Consider the following 7,476-nt stretch of genomic DNA (forward strand, 5'->3'; position numbering starts at 1 on the left):
AAAAAGGGAGATGTATTTTTTTAATTACCCTGAGCCATGAAATGGAACAACTGTGTTTGTATGTGGAGATGAAAAAAATTAAAGAGATATGACCTCAACTTGCAAAATGCTCCTTCTGGTGGGGATAAATGTAAACATAATTATAATATAAAACAGAAAACTTAGAGATAGACTAAAACCATCAAACATTCCCAGGTCCTCAATCCCTCTTAATTCTGCCCTTATGTTGTGATGTACTACACACTGCTGAGCAATGGAAAAAATCCAAAGCTGAGACACCTTATTTGGGCTCAAATGGAATTTGACAAGTAATTTATTAGGGAACGCCACTAGAATATATCCTAGGCTCATTCACTTTGGAAAGAAGCAGCCTAATGATATGCAGGGTAAAGAGCTATGCGGAATGTCAAGAGATTATTTTTTTTCTATTTGGAGAGTTTCAAAATGATACCAAAAACATGTTGCCATGTAACATTTTGGAAAAAAAAAGTATTGCATATAAATCAGAATCTATACCTTCTAAAATAAACAATAATTATAGAGTTAATAGCTTTCATAATAAAGCCAATCTGGAAAGTTGGTTGAAAGTAATAGAAAACATTAAGTGGAAAAGCACATTGTTAAGTACTTTCACAATGGGAAGCAGGAGAGCATGATATCATGTCCACTGAAGATGATTGATCAAAACTAATTTCTAATATTTCTAATTTTATGTAATTTTTGCCAAGCATTATGTCACTGCAATAGTAATGATTCAAATAAAAATAGAAATATCCAACCCAGCCAGCATGGCTCATTGGTTGAGCATTGACCTATGAACCAGAAGGTCACGGTTCAATTCCCAGTTGGGGCACATGCCCAGGTTATGGGTTCGATCCCCAGTGGGGAGCGTTCAGGAGACAGCCAATCAATGATTCTCTCTCATCATTGATTTTTCTATCTCTCCCTCTCCCTTCCTTTCTGAAATCAATAAAAATATATTTTTTAAAAATGGAACTATCCAATCAATTATACAATTTTTGCTGAGTTCTAAATCAGAATCTCACACATATATAGATAGTTCCCCTGCTAATAAGTACCTCTTGGGGAGGGGGGTAGTGATGTGTGCTGTGGGATTATTTGTGTGAATCAAGTAACTCCCTTTACAGTACTGTTTTTTTAAAAGTTCAGCTATACAAAAATCATGTGGTACCTCATGGTTTCTTTAAAAATGGTCCACAGGAATCTATATATATAGAAGTCTAAGCGACCATTACGACAGAATGACCAGAATGACCTGAACGACCAGTCGCTATGATGCACACTGACCACCAGGGGGCAGATGCTCAGTGCAGGAGCTGCCCCCTGGTTGTCAGTGAGCTCCCACAGCGGGAGCGCCACTCAGCCAGAAGCCAGGCTCATGGCTGGCAAGCACAGTGGCGGAGGCAGGAGCCTCCGCAGCAGTGCTAAGGAGCGAGTGGTGAGCAGTAAGGATGAGCAGTGGTGAGCGGTTAGGAGGCCGAGCACCAAATGCCGAGCATTGAGCCCGGCTTGGGCTCCTCCTCTGCCTCCTGCCACTTCATGCACTGCGACATCCCCCAAGGGGTCCCGGATTGTGAGAGGGCGCAATCCAGGCTGAGGGACCCCAACTGGTGCATGAATCCGTGCACTGGGCCTCTAGTTAACTATGTAAATGAGTTCAAATTGGTTCCAAATATAATTAGCATAATCATATAAAACCTGAGTGCTTTTAAAAATGCACAGCTATTTGGTACTAGCTTTAAACAAAAGGAAACAGCTCTTCAGCAATATACAGTGGGATGGAACAAGAACTGGTTTTATAACTTCATTGTTGATAATTTTATAAAGCTGTTTGGGTATTTGGTCTTGTAGATCTTTCCCTAGGATCAATCCTTCCAAGTATGGTTTACTATATGTGGAGAGACTTGTTAGTGGTAAAAATCAGGAATTTTAATAAAACAGGTAAAGATTCCCTTTGAAGCAAGTATATGCTATTTTAAATTATCTAAATAGAAACTTAGTAAGAGTTGAATTAGGTGTCCTGGAATTCATGTCTAAGCCTTATTCTAAATTTTATATGCGGGGATTTGTGGCCACTACTTAATCATTCCAGTAAACTTTGAACTGAAGGTTAATCTTCCTTAAATGTTGAAGGCTGAAATGAAGAAATCTAGCATCAAATATCTCCCCAAACTCCATTTAATAATTCTCATGATTTGTCGTTGCCAAATGACCCACCTGCAAGAGGAACTTGTAAACTCAGCAGGGAGATAAACCTGGACGAGGCATATTTAGGCATAGTTCACTGTCTCCTTCCCTTGTCTGGAGGTGGTGGAGAGGTAGGTAAAATGGGGCAAAGCCACCAGGAGCAATGACAGAAGATTTCTGGATGAGCCTGGAGCTGGAAAAAACATGGAACTGGATAAAATATGGAACTGGATGGTAGCAAGTTGTACACATGTAGCAGCAAGGTTTTGAGGCTAGTAACTATTAGACTTCTAAAAACTTAATCTTAGGTAAGATCTGAATGATCAACAAGTTTTGGGTACACAATAAGTTTAGGAATATTAACTTTCTCTTCCTAAGCCCTTGACTTTCCAGATCCAGCACAAGTTCTGTGTGCCAGTATATTGCCCACAAGCCTCCAGCATTCTCCTCCCTACTATCCTCTTCTACACACATATATACAAACACACACATGAATGCACACACACAGACACACACACCAGAACATATTAAAAAACTCAGTCTGGACCATCTTGATTAATTTCTAATTGCTTCTTGTCTCTATTTTTTCCTGCCATTAATCAAGAAGGCCAAACTCTGGGGACTACTGTGTTGACATTAAGAATGACCAAAATTGCCCGGTCAGTGTGGCTCAGTCATTGAGCATTGACCTATGAATCAGGAGACACGGTTTGATTCCTATCAGGGCATATGCCTGGGTTGCAGCTGCAGGTGGCAGCTGATCAATGATTCTCTCTCATCATTGATGTTTCTATCTCTCTCTCCCTCTCCTTTCCTCTCTGAAATCAATAAAAATATATTTTTAAAAAAGAATGACCAAAATTGTGTTGAGACATGGCTGATCCATCAGGCAAACTTCACCAGGTTGGGAGAGAAGCTGAGCTGGCTGCTTCTGAGGTGTGACTGACCAGGCTAGGGCAACCAGCTTCAGAAAATCTTTGGTGCACCTAAATATCTGGTACCCCAAAGTTCTCCATAAAGGCAGAACAATAGAGACAAAGGAATAGAAACCTACCAACAGTGACTAAGAATGGCTGAATCATAAGAATGAATATCACTGGGAGCCTGTTTTCTGTCTCCTCTGAAGCCAACCAATAAATGTTGCCCTTTGGGTACAGCAGCAGAAAGGTTGATCTCAAAAAGCACATTCTCTTTTAGGAAGGCCTCCTTTTTTTATTTCAGACTCTGCTACCTACAGTCTTATAATAAAGATATTTCATTTTTCAAGAGCCTTAGGGAATTTAGGAATCTTAGGGAAGGAGTTTTGCATGTACAAAGGTTTTGCATGTACAAAGGTTTGAGAGAAGGGTGGTGTTCAAATATCTAGGCATATTCTACTTTTACTCCCTGATTTCTTGGAAGATACCCTGTAGTCACTGATTCCAAGGCCTTCTGAAACAACCAAGTGTGGCTGCTCCAATGAATGGGTTCTTCCTGAGCTGGTGTGTGCGCAATCCTCTATTTAGTTCAGCACAATCCACAGTATGTGATGCAATCAGTGCCTTCAGATCACCACACAGAATCATGAGAACTTTAACTCCACTTAGGAGATAGCTGCAGAGATTGGGTTGAGAGTTCAGAGGAGAGAAACACTGGCTGGTTCATAGAATTGCAATTCTCATTGAACTATCCTAAAGATCAGGACTTTAACTCACTCATATGGGAGTATTTCTCAAAATTCAGTAGTTGAATTCACCATAATAATTTTTGACATCCCAATGGACCATTTGTAATGGTATTTACTTAATAATTTTTAAACATCAACTCACTATCATTCACTTAGTTAATTTAAATATGCTCACTTTTTATAATGTAAAACTATGTATTTCAAAAGAAAACTTTAAATCACTACCCTTGTCTTATTAGATCTCTTGATCTATCTTTCCATTATACATTAAAAGGACATGTCTATTAAAATAAACATGTTTCTGTAGTGCCTAAAATCATTTCACATACTACCAGGGCTTCCTGTCCTATTCTTTAGGAAACACTGCCACTGGGCATGGTTCCCAAAGACCACACTTCTGTGGTGCCCTGCAGCAGAGGCCTAGGTTTTTCAAATGGAGAAGAGGCTTACAATGCGTATGCCCCAGCATATAGCTTCCACTTACTGTAAAGCAATAGAAAAGTATTTGCAAACAGTATCAGAACCTTCTCTGAGAGAAAGTTTTGAAAAAGTGAAATAACCACCATTCAGGGCTTGGGCACCAGCAAAATGGTAAGGTCACCTAAAAAATGGTGGGTGGAAACAGCTCTGATAAACTACACCTATTTAGCAACTTTGCCTTGAGATGGAGTGCTCTAGTGTCACTGGATGATCAGTACCTACAAACTGTTAAATATCAAAAGAAAGTAAAATCTTAAAAGCTTTTGTGGTGGCTTTGTGATGTGACAATTTGACTAGGCTGATACATTTCCTAAAATCCCCTTTCTTGCAATTTTCTAGTTAGAATGTGTCTTAAGAAAGATTTTTTGGGAGATGAGGTGGACAAAGAGGAAGCAGTGGCCAATCTGAAGCTCATACACATTGTTATGGACCTACTGATTTACTCTGATGCTGTAAAGCAGCTTCTGCTCCACTTTCCCTTGGATCTTCCTTTAGTTTTTCGTACTCCTGTATCAGGTATGTGCATGTTCAGTTCTGAGATGGAGGGCTAACTTCTGCTGCAGGATGTCCTCATCACAAAAGTCAGAGGAACAAGAACATCCATGGTGTCAGCTCCTTCTTATGGGCTCCCAATTTTGCTTGGAGTTTCTTACTTCCTCATGATCTTCCCCTCCTGACTAGTCCCTGTGTACCTCAACATTAGATGCAGAGATAAAGTCTTAAAGAGATGACTTAACCAAACCCCACAATGGGGTTAGCCAATTCCCTGGAATATATATGTATACATATATGTTTATTTGTATTTTACTAAAGCTAAGACAGTAAATTGCCAAGAAACTGCAGCTTTTGATTGCTGTTGCATGGTTCTGCTTCTTCATGAAAGAAGTGGGGTTCACAGGTTTGTATTAATTTAGATTAATTTGAGTAGAGAAATTTATGCTTTCAAGCTATAGTTTGTAGCATTGTTAAATTAACCTGTATTAGTCAGGATAACTAACATTAGCTGATGTAACAAATGAATTCCAAACCTCAGGCACTTATGAAAGTAAAGGTCCATTTCTGGCTCCAAACAGTGCCCAATGCAGGCTGGTGGAATGAGAACTGAGTAGGTAGATTCTGTTCCATGCTGTCACTTAGAGGCCCAAGTTCCATCCCTCATGTCAATTTACCTTTCTCTAGGTTGAGTGGTTCTCAACCTTCTGGCCCTTTAAATACAGTTCCTCATGTTGTGACCCAACCATAAAATTATTTTCGTTGCTACTTCATAACTGTAATGTTGCTACTGTTATGAATCATAATGTAAATATCTGATATGCAGGATGGTCTTAGGCTACCCCTGTGAAAGGGTTGTTCGACCGCCAAAGGGGTCGCGACCCACAGGTTGAGAACCGCTGCTCTAGGGCCTTGTCCTGCTCTGCATCCAGCCATTCAAACAAGTAAAGTGAGAGAGGATAGAGAAATACATCTGTTCTTAACTGCTTGGGCTTGAAAGTGACTCACATGCAAAGGGGTGAGAATATGTAGTCTAGCTATTCCCATGAATAAGAGGACATCTCAGATATTGGTGAACTCTATAAGTTTCTGCTACAGAGCCTGACATTTCTAATTATTATATTCCTCCACTGAGGAATTATTTTAGGCCTGTTACACTCTGTTTAAAATCTAATGCCATGTAGCAAGGACATGATCTCTTTGAGGAATGACAGTCTCTGTCAGAAGCAATCTTTGTCAGAGAACCAGTTGCACTGAATGTTTAAGAAATACATTTACTCTTTCAATGTAAATTTTAAGCAATGGATCATAAAGGGAGAAGTTTATTTTGGAGTTGCTGAGAAGACAAAAAGAAAAGAATAATTGTTCTGTGATTGAAATATGACAATCAATAATTGTATACATTATCCATATAACCAGGTTACTTTCTTCCTCTTTCAGTCAGGATAAACTAGCATGCTAATATGCTTCAGTAAGTCAAACGAAAATTCTCAGTAGCTAAGGTTTGTTATTTCCTGCTCATGCTTCATGTATAACACAGCTGGCAGAGAGGTCTCTGCTGATTGTAGTCACGCATGGACCAATAATCTCTCTCCACACATCTATATATATAAAAGCCTAAGTGACCGAACAACTGAACGACCAGTCGTTATGCGTACTGACCACTAGGGGGCAGACGCTCAATGCAGGAACTGCCTCCTGGTGATCAGTGCGCTCCCACAGTCAACCTCCTGTGGCCGGCCAACCTCCTGCGGTCCCTCCCCACCGCGGGCCAGCCTGATCGGCCCTGATCAGCACTGGGCAAGACAGTCCTGGTCCCCCGCCAGGCAGAGGGACCCCACCCATGCATGAATTTGTGCACCAGGCCTCTAGTGCTCTTATAATAACCACTGTTCAGAGGGCTGAAACTTTTAAAGCTTCTCTTTAAGGAGCATACATCACTTCTGTTCACATTTATTTAGTAAAAAGGTCATGTGGCTATGCCTAACTTCAGAGGAAGATGAACAATGTTCAGTAGGAAAGAAGACTATAACATGGGAAAATCATCACTCATACACTTTTTCTTTATTACTCCTTGTTAGTAGAAAAAGCATGTTAATGAGGACACGGAAAATGGAGAGACAAACAAAAATTTGTTATCTAATGACTTAGAGGCACTTAAAAGTTTGTTGATAAAAAAAATAACATGTATCATCAAATAAAACTTTCCAATAATGTTAATGCCATATTGCCCTTGAATACCAGAGCTAAAGCTATGTACAACACAAAATTTATTTTAAGCAACAACATGGGTCAGAAGAATGGCGGTGTAAGGGTGCATCTATCCTCTCCTCCTAACATTTCAACAAAATAACCACCTATAATTCAACAAAGAAGTCCCTGCTCAACACAGATGCACACCTGAGAGACCTGCACACTGGAACAACTAAAGTAGGCGCCTTGTAATAAGCAGGGAGACTAGAGAATGGAGGGAAGCCGAACACCGCTACAGCGCAGCAGCGTGTCTACAGCGGAACTGGCCGCAGCAGTTGCGGGCAACAGAGCTAACCCAACAAGTGGCTGGCTGTTGGAATAGCCACTGGAGTGGTGGCATTGTGTGGTCGCACACAAACAGTGAGAAAGTGTGGGAA

The sequence above is a fragment of the Myotis brandtii genome, unplaced genomic scaffold, assembly GCF_000412655.1.
Source record: "Myotis brandtii unplaced genomic scaffold, ASM41265v1 scaffold167, whole genome shotgun sequence".
NCBI lineage: Eukaryota > Metazoa > Chordata > Mammalia > Chiroptera > Vespertilionidae > Myotis > Myotis brandtii.